We start from the raw sequence: 19,103 nt of genomic DNA, 5'->3' as shown, positions 1-19,103 counted from the left end.
TAAAATCCAGTCTTTTATGTTTGACCACCCTTTGGCTAGTGTACCTAAACTGCTTTGTCCCCAGCTTGTGCATCCTTTGTGTTTCCAGCTAGACAACTTGGGAGGTTTCGCATGCCAGTCTATTGTTACCTTGGTAGAAAGATTGAGGTTGTTGTTATTTGTCATGCTCGAATTCACCACCATTATTACCTTGAGAGAAAGCAGTTGTTGTTACCTTGGGGGTCATTGTTAAGATTGAAGCAACTATTACCTTCGAATTTGATGTTAATATTGAAGTTGTTGTTACTAGTTATGAAAATTAATTGAGCCAATGCAACATTCATTCGACGATGAAACAAGATGAAGCCTATGATGCATGTCACTGAACACTCCTGTGTATTGTTCCAAAACATAATTATATGATCATGCCTCTAATCCATACCAATTGCAGTGTGCATTACTCTGAGGAAAGATCCTAGACTGTTATAGCCTTACAAGAACCTCACACAACTAATCTGGAATGGAATGAGACCATTAATAGGTGATTGGAGGGCCATCTGAATCCAATGCATAATTGGCAAGGTGATCTATTATCTTGTTGCATGTCCTACGCACATGATAGAGTTGTGGTGCCTAGATTTGGTGGAGGAAAAAGGTAACCTTTTGAATGTGAGACTTAATTCGCTAGCTCCCTGAGATATTGGATAATGTTGTGCTATGCTATCCTTTTTCTAGAATGGATATTATGAGCTTTGAATCACCATCAATCAGGGGTTGATGAGTCTGTAATCATAAAGAAACTTCAAGACCTTTTTCCAGGCCCCATAACCCAGCCTCAGTGTTGGTGGCTATTTCCACCTTTCAAGCATAAATATGAAGAATGTGCCATGTACTGTCTCTGAGGAATCCCCCATAGTTAGCCAGGCCTAGGTTTCCATGAGAAGCCCCATCAAAGTTAAGCTTAGTGAAGCCCTCAGGGGGAGGGGACCATGAAGTGGGGTTGTTGTCCTTGATTGTGATCAAAATTTCCTGAGGAGGTAAGGATGAGGGATTGAATCCCAAGGTCTTTGGGATATTTTTCTCTACTAGAGGACACCCCCAGTCTCGGGGAGCCCACAATGTGGAAGTTATTGTTTCGTGAAGTTGCTCAAGGATCTTGTTCCAAACATCTTCTAGAGAGGTGGTGGTGTTCTTGAATATTCAAGCATTCATTTCTTTCCATAGATTCCATGTTAGGAATCTTGACAACAGATGTCAAGACCTGTTAAGAATTAGGTTTTTATATGGGAGGTTGGTCCAGTTCTCAACAAAAGCAGTGATTGAATGCAAAATTAGATCTTATTTTTGGAAAATAATGGCAGTTTGGTCCCAAAGTTTTGAAGAAAATGGGCATGTTATGAAAAGATGATTGATGTCCTTTGCCTATGATTTACATAGCATACAAATTAAGGGGCCATTTAATCCTCTTCTTTGAAGTTTTTCCCAAGAGAGCATTCGAGCTTTCAATAATAACAAGAGAAAGAGAGGGATTTTGGGCCAGTTGTTGAGATTTCAGAGGTTTTTCCATATAGGATTAGACCCATCCATTGGGATTGGAGATAATATTCTGCAATATTCCTTTAAGTAGTAGACTCCAGCTAGCCTGTAGCCCCATCTTAGTACATTTGGATCTGTTTGTACAACTATGTTCGTGGATGCTAATTCTTGCTAAAGGATTTGTCGCTCTACTTCATAATTTGTGCCCTCAAATAAAATGTGGGATTTTTAGGGATGCCAAGTTGTATGTGTAGTGTTGGGATCTCAATAATGTGCCACTGTTGTTAGCTCATGTTGTTGTATATGATGCTAAAACTGCAGAGTGTTTGGAAAAGTGGAGAGCTTGGGCCATTGGTTCAATGAGTCCTCACAGAATAGTGCAGAGTGGCCATTATGCACCTCCTAGACACTGTGATCATAAACAAGTGACTTTTTATTGTAGGCCTCATTCTAGATGTGCAATCCCTTGGGGACTTTAGGAATTCGGTTAAGTCTATGAGAGGGTAAGACATTGTCGATGGAGTTTTGATCCAACGCCATTAGGTTTTTTTCATTAAGGGCCTAACTTAGGATTTCAGGATCTCTTAGCCCCAACCCTCCAACAACTTTTTGATGGCACAACTTATCCTAGGCTACCAAGACCCTTTTTCTTTCTAGAGTGGTCCCTCTCCAAAGAAAAGATTGTTGAAGATTGTGGAGTTTGGTGAGGATATATTTTGGGGCTACGTGTGCAGTGAGAAGGTAGGATGGCATGGATTTAAGGATGAATTTTAACAGGGTGAAGTGCCTAGTACAAGTTTCCTCTGGATTACCGTTAATTGCATTCATAATATTTATTTTCTCCACTAATTCCATGGTATTACTACCTTGCACCGATCCTAGGCTATTGGTTCTTTTTGTAGCTGGCAAATCCAATCTAGCAATCGAATAAGCATTTCTCCCTCATTTGTTCTGAGAAAGATTTGAGGAGGAGGAAATGTCAGCAAGAATTTCCATAATTTCATGGGAAAATTTGAAAGTGGGGTAGACTACAGCCATAAACTAGGCTGGGTAGACTACAGCCATATCCTGCACTCATGATAAATACAAACATTTAAAACTTATCCGATATTCACAAACGGGAAGTCGAGGGCTAGAGGCGCAAACATCATATGAGTTTTGGTATCAAAAGATACTGCTCCCGCCTTTGAATCTCCGCGACCTCTTCCCCAGATCATTGCCCCACCCCCTATTATTCTGCCCTCAATTTTTATTGTATAAAAGGCTTTGTTCTCGTAAATCACTTGTCACGTGGCCAATTTTCACGGAGGAAATGATAGCACATTATGAGGATACAAAGAGCAACACCTTCTCTAGCCAATTGATAAATCTCAAACAAAAGGGTTCAATGGAAGAGCACATTGAAGACTTTCAAAAATTGAATATAAGAGTAAATGATATTCTAGAGAAGAAAAAGATAAATAGTTTTATCTATGCCATGAAAGCTAATATTGATGGTATGAAAGCATTTTGGAAGAAAGGCATGGAATATTTGAAGAAAGACATTGAAGGTTTGAAGGAAGGTGGGACAAAGCTGCTACAAGAAAGGCCTCCTAATGACGAAAAGGATCAAGAAACGTCAAAAGAAGAGGATATACACTGGGAACCAACCCTAGAAAAAGAACAAATGAATCCGACCATATCTTGTATTGCAATGGCAGGAATTACCACTCCTCAAACTATCAAGATAGAAGGACATATCAAGAAGAGAAATGTTCAAGAAGTGAAAGATCACATCGAGCATCAAGAAATGTATCCAACCATATCTTGTAATGCATTGGAAGAAATTACCACTCCTCAAAATCTCAATATAGAAGGACATATCAAGAAGAAAAAGATTCAAGCAGTGAAAGATTACATCGAGCATCAACAACAAGTTCTCCAACTTTAAAGGATAACACCACTTTGGTGCAAAATCGAATGAAACAACAAGTAGGTCAACATCGTAGTGAAAGAAGTTTTGATGTAGGCGATTAGGTATTTTTATGGCTACATCTCAAGCAAGCTATTTATGAGAAGGGAATGTTGGCAATACTACATGCACTTAAAAAATGACAACCTTACCTAATGGGAAGACACTTCAAGGTAAAAATGGATCATGATAGTCTTAAATACTTTTTAGAGAAAAGATTATCTTTAGAAGAACAGAAAAAATGGGTCACAAATATGTTGGCTTATGATTTTGAAATCATCTACAAAAAAGGGAAGCAAAATGTTGTTGTAGATGCACTCTCAAGAAAATATGAAGATGCGGAAGCATTGTTTTGTGTTATTTCTATTATCCAACCAGATTGGATAAACAAAGCAAGGGATGAATGGAAGAAGGACGAAAAAGTGTGGCCACTCATTCAAAAGTTGCGGAAGTTCCTATTTCAAACAATATTGCTAGAACTTGACGAGGAAGGAAAAATCATATTGGAACCTGGAGCAGTCACAGAAACAAGAACCCGAGAGCTATGAAATCGATCAATTTCAAAGTATCTCATCAAGTGGAAGAAATTACCCGTTGAAGATTCCACATGGGAGGACAAGAATTTTATATAGAAGCATAAAAAACTACTCAAGCGTTGAGGACAACACTTTTTGAAGCAGAGGGGCATGTTAGGTCCCTATACTACTAGTGTAACCCCTTATTGTTATTAATACAACCACCTTATTATATTTTTGTGCCCATGTAGTCCCCATATTGTTATTATTGTGCCCCATAGAAGCCCACTATTGTTATTATTGTGCCCTTACATTATTATTGTTATGTTGGCTCTGATTATATTATGACTCCTTAGACTCCTATATATATAAAGGAGGTCTTGTCATTTGTATCATCCAAGAATTATTCATTTGTGTAATGTAAGGAGGTTGCCCCCTCGAAGAGGCTTATTTCTAAGGTGTTTATCTATCTTTTCTATCTTTTTGAGATCTAGTTTCATAACATAAAATTGATAAAATATGGAGCCAACAAGTTGAAGACCACTTAGAGGAATTTCAAGAGTAATTAAGAAACCATATCGAAGAGGATTGACCAATTCTAAATTTTAGATTCTTTGGTAGGGTAATCCCTCCTAATGACATCTTGGCTATCTTTGGAAGGGCTCTTTAACCACCTGAGAATATTTTTCCAATTGTAGTTAGAAGATAAGATTCCAGGGTCCCCCATTGATTTTAACCATGCTTGGCTCCTGGAGGAAGACTTTATACAATTGATCAAGGAAAAGTAGGTACCTCTTAGTCAACAAGATTATGCTTCATATATGTAGCAATTTTTAAAGGAAATATCAATGGTGAAAAGGAAAATGAAAGAACGTCTCTCTATTTCCAAGGACAAATCTCAAGCATCTCTAAATACAAACTTAAATAAATTTTATGAGGAAAATCAATCTAGTTTCTTTTCTAGTGAAGATATTTACACTTTGAGATCTTTGGAAGTGGCTCACCATGATCTGCTTGACAGAGAGGAAATTTCCTGGAATCTAAAAAGTTGGGTCATTTTGATCCAGGAAGTTGACCATAACACAAAATTCCTTCATATGATCATAAATTATCATAAAAATATTAATATTATCTAGGTTATAAGAAATCAAGAAGAAGCGGTGGTCAAATCCTTCAAGGAAAAAGGGAAAGTTGATGTCAAATATTTCAAATCTCTTTTCAAGGGTCAAGTTCCTTTCTCCAATAGGACTGAATTGTTGGTAAAAAAAGGAGATGAATTTGTCTTGGTTAAGAACAAATTGTGTGGAGCGAAGTTACATCCAACAAAGCAGAAACCTCACTTGCATACTTCATATTCCATTGGGCCGTAGATCACATGGTATCAAAGGATATTTGCAATTCTATTGAACCAAGATCGAATCCTTTTATAGCAGGGCCAAATGCACTTTATTCTTGGAGGCCGAGTACCCATATTTGAAGCTCGATGCTTCAAGAGACTTGTTAAGGCTATATGCACTATTATTGTAGTCAATTTCTATATTAGATCAGAATGCATTCTTCCCTAGTGAGTTGAGTTACCTTTTTTTTTAAGTCTGAATTGAGTAAATAGGAGCCAATGATCGAGCTTCAAAGGAATTAGTCCAAATCCATTAAAGAAGATATAGTGCCAAGGTTTATAAAAACAAGGATTGAGTTGTTTATGGTGTCATCATCAAGTGGAAAAAAGTATTTTCACCAGGAGGACCCTTGCTAGATTAAGTCAACCATCCTCAACACTGAGGCAAGCTTTAGATATATATGTTCCAATAAGATCATTCGATTGGTGATTGAGTTTGACATTCATTTCTACAAGATATTCTCAGAAGAGATCAACTTCCAAGCCTTAAAATAAGTTTAGATACTGGTATGTCAAGATACAACACTCACATTTGTAATCACATACCTTAGAGGATTTGAATGTTGGCTAAATTCCTATACCAAGAAAGCCATTAATATCTACAATAGTTTTGGAGATTTCATGTGGCAGATTGTGACCCAATTATATGCATATGACCATGTGTAATTATCATCTTGGGGTACTTTCCAGGTACTTTCCTATTTCCAAGTTTTATAACAAATGAAATGAATAAGTATTTCTAGGTTGAAGTTTTCGAGGAGGATTTTTTAAATGCCCTACCCTCTATGAAAAAGGGAAGAACTTATGGTCCTAATGCCCTGTTAGTAGAAGTCATTCTGGATTTTATTATATTCTCGAGGAGGATCTATTGAAAATAGTTATGAAGTCCCAAAGATTTGATAAAATGTTTGGTACTCATTAAATAAAATGAACCAAAACCTGTAAAAAAATACTACAATTTTAAAATTTAAAATTCCGCTAATGAAATACTTAAATTAATTTGAACTAATACTTATCCCTACCCAATTTTAAATAAAATGAACCAAAACGTGTAAAAGAATACTACAACTTTAAAATTCCGCTAATAAAAATGGAAGTCGATTTCAACATAATTCCAACTTGGCTATTCTATCATGAAGACTTCCTTAAATAGATTTAAGATCAAATTTTTTATTGTTTTTTGTCCCATCATGTGGAAGGGTCATTCGGTTGGGAAATGGAACAAGCTAGCGGCAACATAGACTTTATAGGGCTTCTATCATGGAGACTTATGCATGAAAAGGAAATGTATAGACTACTCTTATTTAAACAACTTCATTTTCGCCCTCAATATTTTTTTAAGGTTTAAGTAAAATTGTTTATTGTTATTAAACGTTCTTTCTTTTTGACATGGAGGGTTATTTCAATGGATAAAGACACTTTGTATCATTAAAGGAGTATCAAGTTGAAGAAATAGAGAACAAGAATTATGCACATGAAATTAAAAATAAAGGTGTCACTTATTTTTTGAGTTTGCAAAAAATATTTTCCAGATAGTAGGGATTTTTTCTACACAGAAAAGGTTGTAAATGCCACTAACTAAATTGTTGTCAATAACCATCATTTCAGAAAAGAGAAACCTACGAATAATAAAAAGTATGGTTTCATTCGCATACTCTTTCTTTGAGATACCATAGATTTTGAGGCTCGCTCAATGTAAATGCTTATATGAATTTATTATATTTATTAGTAAATGTGTAATCATTATAGTATATAGCCGACGTCATCACGAAAAAAAATATTATATTTAAAAATTAAAATTAATAAATAGATAAAATAACAGATCACGTTGATGTAGAGTGGGGAGCTTCGCACCATGAAAACCATTTATATGTAGAGTATGTGGTTTCTCACTTCACATAATGAAAGCTATCTCTAAATGCGGATGTAACACCCTAGGCTCCATGAACGATTTACTGTGGTTATTAAACTCAGTTTTATGATTTATTGCATTTATTTTACATTGTGACAATGATTGAGGATGGAAAGCCAGATAACAAGTTGTTAACTAATTATGATTAATTAGGAATTTAGACATGTTAATAAAATATAACCGTTTTCCTTAATTAAAAGAAACAATTAACAAATAAACAGTTACACCCCTGTCCTCGAAAGGGAAATGTAGAGGGGAAAAGAAAGGAAAAAGGGGGCTATCCTAGAGCTAGGAGGGAAAGACCAGTGGGAAGTTGCTCATTTACATTCAACTAAGTGCAAAACTTGAGGCTGGACCGTGGACTCCTGAGGCCCAAAGCACCGACTATAACTGTATATAATCCAGGTGTGAAACAGAGAAAGTGCTCGGGGCAGAGCCTGGACGTAATCGACAAGCTCGAGGCTAGGAGGAGAGACTTTCAAGATGAAGCTGGGTTTATACATTTACAAGTTTAATACAAATAAGTATCCTAGGCTTTAACTAAAGGATGGTATTACTTTATAGAGGTTATTTGTTTCCAGGAATAGGATTAAACAGTAATATCCAGTGATAAGTAGGCATTAGCAAATAGTAATATCCAGTGATAAATATGCATTAGCAATCAGTAATGTCAAATAATCAACATTTCTTTTCATAGAATGTTATATATGCGGCAAAGTGTAAATAACAAACAGACAACAAGTCCCTTTTTACTAGACTCTGGACAAAGCAAAACACACACACACACACATATATATTCTATCATACATAAAATACTGACCGAAATCCAGAACCATGCTAGAACCTTTCCGTTTCCTTTTCTGCTTATCTACCCTCTGCAAGCTAGAGTCGGGTGAAAGAGGTCGTTTGGCATAAATAAATCAAATCCTTACATCCCGACAGAAAGTATAATAAAACCCTAAGGCGAATTCTTGTTTCGACCAAGGGCAAGCACCACTTCATGGAATTACTGTAATAGTAAAAATTGCACCATTGCAAGAAAGGAGTAACATGATTTCCAGAGGGAATAGCCCCTTAGCAGAGGTATGACAACAAATCGAAAATAGTTAAAAGAATTTCAAGTTAAATATATACATCATAACAACATTACGAGATCATAAACAATTCTTCCAGCAATAAGATATCAGGAGCAGACCCTTTATAAATATATGCAACTGTGCAAAGAATCTATAAATTTCACAGAAATAAACCTATTTATATAATTTAACAAGCTTCAGAATTTAAGTAGCAGAGTTTTCTTCTCAAAACCCAAATTAAGGCCGAGAGGTTTCTTCTTTGTCTCTTAAAAGATTTAAGGACTTAAAAAAGAGTAATTACATTTAATACCATCAATTTAGCCACTGATTTACAAAAACCAGTGACCTAGAAAAACTTAAATTACAGTTCATTACAAAATTCCAGAGTACGACATCTCTAAAACAATCCTTCAAATATTTATGTGCATTGTAAATTTAAGCTAGATGTATCACTAGAACAAATGAGTAACATAAACCGCAACGGGTCAAACATAAGAATTCAGGATGATGGGTTTCCAACCAGTATCAATTTGTAATGTTGTGAGTGCGCATAATCACCGAAAACCCAAAAGATTAGCCATAAAAGTGTCCTGACTGTATAGCAGCATACCTGCAAAACCCATTTGAAAACATTATTAGACGAATGTGAAAACCTGCATCATATCTAAAACATAACCATTAATTCATGGACAGAGCCATCCATTACCGGAGTTCTGAAGACTGCAACCGGGGGCCGTCCAACTGCATTTCATAAATCCCTTCCAAGGTTAGAAGAATGCATGGAAACAGAATAGAAAGAACTGTAATAGATTTTCACCGATAGGAACTTACCCTTTTCATGCCAATGATGGGAATCGCCACTCCTCGCAGCATCTGAAGGGCTGAATGCCAAACCTGGCCAGCAAGAGGATGTATTAACCCTATGCGTCTGAATAAATCCCAAGTAAATACAGAGAATGACCCGGAATAAAGAACTGATACAACAAAGAGTAAAGGTTCGGGATTACGTCCCCGCGGAGGATGAACAGACGGAGCGATGGAACATGGAGGCCAAGACGAAGAACCAACGGAGAAACCAGGAGCCGAAATGTTGCAGAGAAGTTAAAACCCTCAACCCAGGTTTGCAAATGAGCTGTGTTTCAGTGGGAAGCAGTGTATTGGGTAGTTGGACAAGCCTGAAGCCCTCTTCACCGTTAGATAGCCCAGACTTGATCAACGGACGAGATCCATACCACATGTCGCAGCCAGAGCGAAACAATGGACAATTGCCAGCCATATAGTCGCCTGAGATCAAGCCGCGTCGAGCCATGTACAACCAACATTTAATTCTAAGTCGGGTGATAATCTGATTGCCTCGTGGAAGGCCATGCGAGCCCTTACGGTATGGCAGAGCCAACTGTGGGCAGTATTGCAGAATTAAATTAACAATACGTGCCTTGGAATCCTACCCACCTCTGTGGCATACTATGATTTAATAAATAATTGTGGTTTGAGTTAATACGTGGATAGATGGATAATAATAATTTTTTTTTTGTAGCTAATATGTTGTTACAAATGGTATCAGAGCCTCAGGTTCGTACACTAAGACTCTTGGGGAAATTATATATATATGTAAACAATGAATCTGATTTATGTAATTTAACTAAGTGAATATGTACGTGAACACAAAGATCGCCTCCACACAAAAATGGGAAAAATGCAGAGGAGCCCAAGACCACCCAATTCTCCTGGAACAAACTATGTGAATTCTAATCCTGATATTTGGTCTGGGTGAGGAGTCTCGTCAAGCTAACGCAGTCTTACTTGAAACTGTGCAACAGCTCCATGCAAAGATGACCATTTTAAGAACAAACAACGAGTGACTCCGACTAGAACGGGAGAAAATCCTAAGAAGTATGTCCAATCGACAGAGCCAACAACATCCAAACCCCAGTACTGAAGATAGGGAGAAGATCCCAACAGCTCAGCACGGAGAGGAAAATGCAGAGTCAGTGGAAAAACATGGGGAAGATGAAGAAGGCCGCTTGGACAATGTCTCTGACCAGCGCAAGGAAAAGAGACAGAAATTTGAATTACGAGGAGAATTTAAAAAGATTAAACCATCACTTTTTTAGGGAGAAACCGAGGAGGCAGTAGAACCCTGGCTCATTGATATGAGAAAATATTTTCAGATTTATGAATACATAGATAAACTGAAAGCTCGATTGGAAGTTTATCACTTAAGAGGTAAGGCTACTCTTTGGTGGGAAGAGATTAAATCAGTGAGAAAAATTGATGAGGAACAGGTTACATGGAATGAATTCCAAAAGCATTTTAAAGAAAAGTATTTAACTGAACATTACTATGACGAAAAAGCCAAGGAATTCCACGAGTTAAGATTGGGAACCTTAACCATGGACGAATATGTGGCCCGATTTACTTCCCTACTGCGCTATGTGTCTTATATGCAAGAAGAAAAGGCTAAGATTCAACGTTTTATCAACAACTTACCCAATTTTATGAAGGAGAAGCTTGAATTTGACTACCCCAAGACGATGGATGATGTTGTGCGGAAAGCCCGCATCTGTTATCAGCATATGAAACAAAAAAATGAGGGAGTTGAAGGAGGGTTGAACAAGAAAGGAAGAAGTCTAATTTCAAACAAACATCCAAAATTTTCTAACAGCAGAAATCTACAGCAAAAGCCTCTCAGTAAATTCCCAGCAAGAAATCAACCCAAGGCTGCTTATTCAGAACATAGACAGTCAGAAGGGACTAATAAATTTAGTAATGATCAACAGTCAAAACCACCACTGCAATGTTGGGGATGTGGAGAACCACACTACTACAAAAACTGTCCGCATAAGGCAAGAATGGAACAGCTGGAAAACATGCAGGAAGCATCCACTGTCAGAGAAGTGGCGAGGAGCATGCCCAGAATTAATGCTTCCCTGGATGATCACCAAGCAGAATATCAACCCACCATGATTGAATGTGAAGGTATGATCACTAAGCAACCTGTTTCGGTTTTGTTTGATCCCGGTGCTAGCTTAAGTTATGTTAGTCCTAAAGTGGTAGAAAATTGTCAATTGCAGCGCTGTAAATTCCCAAAACCATGGCTAGTTCAATTAGCCACTGGGGAAAAAAGAAAGGTAGTTGCCAAAACAAAACAATGTCCCATAGTAATTTTGGGACAACCCATTTGTGTGAACCTTAACCTTGTTCCTTTGGGTTCATACGACATTTTAATCAAAATGGATTAGTTGGAGAAATGTTGGTCCTTACTTGATTGCAAACAAAAAACTATTAGTTTTATTTCATAATCAAGACAAAAAAAGGAACTTCAAGGAATCAAGACCAATACCAAGATGCGCCTCATCACTGCTAGCCAGTTAGGAAAATGTATTAGGAAGGGCTATCAAATATATGTTGTTCAAGTGGGATTTACCAACACCAAGAATAAAATGACCTCCTTGGATAATATTCTTGTCATTCAGGAATTTGTCGATGTAGTTCTTGAATCCATCTATGGACTACCACCCAAGTGAGATAATGACTTCACCATTGAACTGATTTCGGGTGCATCCCTGGTATCCAAGGCCCCTTACCGCATAAGCATACCTGAGTTGATAGAACTCAAGATGCATCTTCAAGAGCTTTTGGATAAAAAGTACATTCGCCCCAGTGTGTCCCCTTGGGGAGCCCCCATACTATTTGTACAGAAGAAAGATGGAATGTTGAGACGGTGTATCGATTATCGTTAGTTAAATAAGTTGACCATCAAAAATAAGTATCCCTTGCCATGTACTGATGATTTATTCGATCAAGTGCAGGGAGCCAAAGTATTTTCAAAAATCGATTTAAGATCCGGTTTAAGTATCCAGTTTGTTGCTTCTTGCAGCATATCTCACAAATTTGTCTAAAGATGACTTGGCCATTGTGTATTTCTACATGAACATTTAACTCTTGACTAAGACAAGATTTTGAATTTTTTTTCTAGAGATATGACAAAGGAATTATGCTTTCTTGTGTAAGGATTCATTGAAACAATTTCTTTTTAATATAAAATATAAACTTTGGAAATTTCAAATTATCTTTTTAGCTATGTTGCATGTGTGCCTTTTTGGTTAGTTGATACACCATACATGTAATTACCAAACAATAAAACATCAAAACAGTCAATCTCACTAGGCCATTCATTGGTTTAAATCTTTTCAGTTCTAGTTTAACGTTCAAGAGGAAGAAAATTAATGAATGTAAAACATTGTTTTACTGCTTCTTGCGGCATATCTCACAAATTTGTCTAAAGTTAACTTGGCCATTGTGTATTTCTACATGAACATTTCATTGTCGACTAAGATGCCTCTGCACTTTATTATCTCATCTCAAATTTACCTTCTTGAGCTTTTTTCATGATGCAGAAACAAACCAACAGGCAATTGATTATGTTATGTTCTTTCATTCCGCTAAGCTTGAAAGTTTTGAACTTTCACTTTCCATGGGTGATCTTGATAGAGGGAAAATTGGTAAATGTTTGCAGAGATGGGTTCAATCAGCATCTTTAAAAAGAGTGAAACAAATTGCTCTTGAAATTGGCATGTTATTGGATGTTCCAACTTCTCTATTTTCTTGTGAATGCCTCACATTATTGAAGTTCTAGTTATTTTTCTTTACACGGCTACCCTCTTACTTCAGGGGTTTCAGATGTCGTGTAACCTGTTTCTCTATCATTGATTGACACAAATGATGATATACTTGAGCATTTTGTGGCAAATTGTCATCTTCTTGAAAACTTGACGATTCAAGACTGTACGATTGAAAACTTGAAAATTTTTGCAGTCAATCTCAAGTCTCTAAATATTATTGAATTTGAGGATAAAACGTGGGTGAGAGTGAACTGCCCAAAGCTAGTGAATTTTACAGTGCACGATTGTCCCAGGATGTCAATGTTGGAGCTTAAGTCTTGTGGGTCTTTGCATTTGTCCACCACAAAACTTAATTTACTTAAAGGCCTTTCTACTACAAACTCGCTGAAGAAAGTTTCTTTTTGTGGGTTCACTGGACAAGTGGATTTTCTTGAAGTTCTTGAAAGTTTTGTCTCCCTTGAAGAACTCTCAATAGAATGTGAACAGTTTAAGGTTAGTAATTGTCTTGCTTTTAGCATCCATTTTAGAGTGTTTAAACACCATAATTTTATTATATATATATATATATATATATATATATATATATATATATATATATATATATATATATTTAGTGAATTGAATTGATATATATATATATATATATTGAATTATTTCTAATCAAAATGTAATTAAATATTATTAAATAAATTGATTATGATATACTATTTTGTTTTTATAAATTTAAGATGTATAATATGTTAAAAAAATTATTGCAAATTGCAAACTTCAACAACATAGTCTTTATAAGTCGTTATAAACTTCTATTACTTTAAAAGTTGCAAACTTTAGCAACATCATCATTATACATTTTTCCTTGTAAATTTCTAGTAATTTAAAAAGTTGCAAACTTTAACAATACCATCTTTATACATTTTTCCTTACTTTAAAAATTGAAACTTTCACAACACAATCATTAAACATTTTTCCTTGTTAATTTTTATTAGTTTAAAAGTGACCAACTTTGACAACACAATTATTATAATTTTTGTTGTGACTTTAAAAGTTGCAAATTTCAGTGACATTCATTATAATTTTTAGTTACTTTAAAAGTTGCGAAAATCAAGGACACTCTCATTATATAACTATGCCATAATCATTATAACTACATTGTAATGCTTTCCCCTCGTCCAGTTGTTTTTCCTTTCCTGTCACTCTGCTTTGTCAGAGAATTACATTATCTTGCTCTTTAACTTGTCGATATACGCTATTTTATTTTGGAAAGTGTGATGTTAAGATTAATATGTTATTTGTTGTTTTTTTAGAGTTTTTAGCAGGGTTGGAATTTCAAAACAGACTTACCCATCAAATTTGACAATTTCACGGGCAAATCACCTCGTCACAGACAATTTACCCATCAAATTCCATCCCTGATCGCCAGTGATCACTAAAGAATTTGAATAATATTTACCATTCTCAAGTGGCATAGATCAATGGTTTTGTATATGTTTTTTAATGATCCCTGGAAAATTTTAGAGTTAAAAATTTTAGCTTTAAAACTATCGAAATTTGATATTTATATATAATACACTTTAATATTTTAGAGTTTCCTTTTGAATATGTTTATCTTTAATCTTGACTTTTAATACCATCTAAATTTTATGTAATGTGTATAAACCTATTATTTTTTCAAATTCAAAATCTCTTCAATGGAAATAATGTAATTCAATTTTTTCATGTTGCAATACACATGAAAAATACAAAATGCAATGTTTATAGTATAAATATATTATCTTTTCAAATTCAAAGTGCCTTCAAAGTGCCTTCAACACATAGAATGTAATTCATTTTTTCATGCTGTAATACACCTCAAAAATACAAATGCACAGACAAATGTTACAATTAGTTCCATTGGAAAACTCTGGGGAGCCAATGATTTGAGGCCACAAAAATCTAGATTATTAACAAATTGGAAGAATATACTTTGGTTGCCTCATCTTCGTTCTATATGCTCCCTTTGCTCCCCTTTCCTACTAGAAAAAGGTCCACATTCGGCCGAGGAAATCAAGTGCATATATCATATTATATATATACTTACCCATTTTCACAGTTATATATACAACACGCGGCACCAGAGTCTCTATCCCATTTTCACTAAGGTAGGGAATTTCAACGTTTTAAGCCGAAGTGAATTTGAAGGATGGGGATTACAACCTTAAATCATAGGGTGTATATAATATTTTATAATATCATGGATGATGTAGGTTAATTTATAGGTATAATATAGTAATTTAAAATAAATTTATAATTTAATTAATTTTTATATATATATATAATTTTTAGCAATATAAAATATAATATAAAATATATTATAAAATCAATGTTTTCATATTTTTATGGATTAATGTTTATAGGAATTTATAAACAGTTTAATTTATATAATTAAGTTAATATGATATAAAATTTAATATATATTTAAAATTTAATAATACAAATATTGTGTGAAGGTTTGTATGTTCATTATGGCATCAAAAAATTACATCTCATATGTTATTGTATTACTGGTCTGTCTAATGGGAAACAAACTAGTAGCATAAATTTAGAGTATTGAGATTGTTAATGTTTTGCCTTACAAAAACCTCTGACAGGACAAAGACTATGCTATGAATGCGTTGAGGATAGGCACGCATGCTTTCTCTCACCAATTTCCAATCTATGATATGCATTTACACAAAAATTGAGTGCTTAAGACCCGAGACTACAAAGTTGACCATAAAAGCCAAGCTTTTATGGTTGACTTCCCCTTGGTTGGTGTTCCCATACTACTATGTCCCCAAGCTTGTGCATCCTTTTTGTTGCCAGTGTGGCACCTTAGGGGGTTTCACATGTCGGTGTATTGTTACCTTGGTAGAAATATTGAAGTTGTTGTTATTTGTCATGCTCAAATTCGCCACCATTGTTACCTTGAGAGCAAGCTTGAAGTTGTTATTACCTTGGAGGTTGTTGTTAAGATTGAAGCAACTATTACCTTGGAAATTGTTGTCAAGATTGAAGTTGTTGTTACCATTTATGAAAATGAATTGAAGCAATGCAATGTTCATTCAGCGATGACACAAGATGAAGCATGTGATGCGTTCCACCGATCACTCTTGTGTATTGTTCCAAAACATAATTATATGATCATGCCTCTAATCCATAACAATTGCAGTGCACATTACTTGAAGAAAAGATACTAGACTATTATGGCCTTGCAGGCACTTCCCAACTAATCTGCAATGGAATGGGACCATTGATAGGTGATTGGAGGGCCATCTGAATCCAATGCATAATTGGCAAGGTGATCTGCTAGTTTGTTGCCTATATTGTGCACATGATAGAGTTGCGGTGCCCAGATTTGGTGGAGGAGCATGGTAACCCTTTGAATGCGAGACTCAATTCGCCAACCCCCTGAGATATTGGATAATGTTGTGCCATGCTGCCATTTTTCTAGACTGGAGATTATGAGCTTTGAATTACCCTCGATCATGAGTTGATGAGTCTGTAATCGCAAAGCAACTTCTAGATATTTTTCCAAGTAGGATAACTCGGCCTCATTGTTGGTGGTTATTCCCACCTTTAAAGCATAAATATGAACAATGTGCCCTGTATTGTCTCTGAGGACTCCCCCATAGTTGGGCAGGCCTAGGTTTCCATGAGAAGCCCCATCAAATTAAAGCTTAGTGAAGCCCTTAGGGGGAGGGGATCATGAAGTGGGGTTGTTGTCCTTTATTGTGATTGAAATTTCCTGAGGAGGTACGAATGAGGGATTGAATCCCAAGACCTTTAGGATATTTTTCTCTTCCAGAGGACACTCCTAGTCATGGGGAGCCCACGATGTGGAAGATATTGTTTCTCGAAGTTTCTTTAGGATCTTGTTCCAAACATCTTCTAGAGAGGCGGTGGTGTTCTTGAATATTCGTGCATTCATTTCTTTCCATAGACTCCATGTTAGGAAGCCTGATAAAATATGTCAAGCCACTGTTAAGAAGTGGGTTGTTATATGGGAGGTTGGCCCATTTCTCAAGAGAAGTGGTGATTGAATGAAAAATTAGATCTGGGTTTTGGAAAATAATGGCAGTCTAGTCCCAGAGTTTTGAAGAAAATAGGCATGTTATGAAAATATGATTGATGTCCTTTTCTTGTGATTTACATAGCATATGAATTGAGGGGCCATTGAATCCTGTTCTTTGAATTTTGTCCCAAGTGAGCATTCGACCTTTCAATAATAGCCTGTTGTAGCTATTACAACACCCTCCAAAATCTTTCCCTATAGTCAATTTCAAAGCCTTCCTTGATCTTGTTGGTCGTTGTCCCAAACTTTGAAACTCATTTCATTTATGTTCTTAGAGTCTTGTGCTCCCCTTTGCAAGATGGATAAAGTATCAACTTTTAGCATGGTGGATGTCGTATCTTGTGTATAAGCTCATTCTGGTGGTTCTAAGAGGTCATCTTTGTGCAAATGAGTTGTTCTAACATTGTAAGTACCCATCGCACTCATTTCCAAAGTTTTGAGGACTGTCACACACATGTCATCACAGTCACCACAAAGTACATCATTGATGTCACACTTGTCATATAGTTGTCTCACGGAGGAAAATGTTGTCCATGTGTTTGGATGATCTATGTTGTTGTGTTGTCAAATATTGTAAGTGTGTGATCACACTCAAAGTTCATCACCTATCACACCAATCTCATTGATTCCACACTTAGCCATTTTCAAAAAAACTTCCCAATTGGGAAACCTAACTTCATCGGGCCTCCCTTAAGCTTTGCACTGCGGAGTCTCGGTCCTCTAGATGTGATCTTGCTTCTTGGCACTGTGCAATGCACAATTTCTGCCTCCCAGGGCTGTTGCACTATGCAGTTTCTGTGCCCAAGCCCCGAACTTCACCTCCAAAATTGTGCAGGCATTCCTCCCAACCCGACCTCCACTACACACTGGACAATCACAAGCCTCAAGCTCACCCCCTAAGCCCTTGAACTGCGTAGCTCCACAACAACCTAGCCTTCCTTGACTCCCAAAACTGTGCAATGAGCTCTCCCAATTCCCATCCCTTTAGCCTGTCCCATTGTCTCCGGAAACTACACTATCTTGTCCCTCAAACTTGGCTGAACTGTGCACTGCACAGTCTCAGGGCTAAAGCTTTTCCACTAGATGCTGGAACTATGCACTGCGCAGTCATTGAGTCCCTTTTCCCAGCTTGTCATTTGTTCCAGGTTCAATTAGTGGATCAAAATGCATCATCTTAGGCTAGGGGGTTTTTAGATTGATGTCATCTAATCATGAGTGAATCGCAAGAACAGGTACTTTATCATGTCATGACAAGATGATGAAGAAGGAGAAGGAGAGGAACATGCTCAAAGACTCTCTTGCAACTAAACTTACAAGTTTATCATCAAGATAAAGTGAATGGACATTAGTTTGAAACCACTATTCAAGACTTGAGAATATTGAAGATTCTGCATCACCAAGCCATGAAGAGGTGGAAAGAAAATCATCTTCAAGAGGACATCCAACACTTAACAGCAGCGATGGATTGACATTGCCACATCATCAAGCAATCCATGTAAGCAATGCCATGTCATGTCATGGCATGAGTGGTCATTAGTCAATGCATGCAAAGGCGCTGTTATGGAAGAAAAATTAGCAATGAATTTCCTCCAATATTGGGCTTCTCCCAAAAAACTTCTTACCTGAATAACTATCTTGGGCCTTGGCCAATTAAAAATGACATCAAACTTGGAGGGATCTTTTTTCAACTCACCTCCTCCAACAATATGACCCAAGTAAACTAAAGAAGTTTTTCGAAACTCACACTTTGACATCTTTAAATACAATTGTTCTTTCTTTAAGACATCATGTACTTTTCTCACATGCATGACATGTTCATCACAAGATTTACTGAAAATTGAGATGTCATCTAAGTAGACTATAACAAACTCATCAAGAAATGGCCTCAACACATCATTGATCATGCGAATGAAGGTAGAAGAAGCATTACATAAACCAAAAGGCATAACTAGCCATTCAAACAAACCTTGTTTTGTCTTGAATGTTGTCTTCCAAATGTCTCCTTCAACAATTCTAATTTGAT

Source organism: Pinus tabuliformis, chromosome 7, assembly GCF_031772625.1.
Source record: "Pinus tabuliformis cultivar Carrire ecotype Pingquan chromosome 7, CPIR1, whole genome shotgun sequence".
In the NCBI taxonomy this organism is placed as follows: Eukaryota; Viridiplantae; Streptophyta; class Pinopsida; order Pinales; family Pinaceae; genus Pinus; species Pinus tabuliformis.
Note: the sequence above shows the minus strand (reverse complement) of the source record.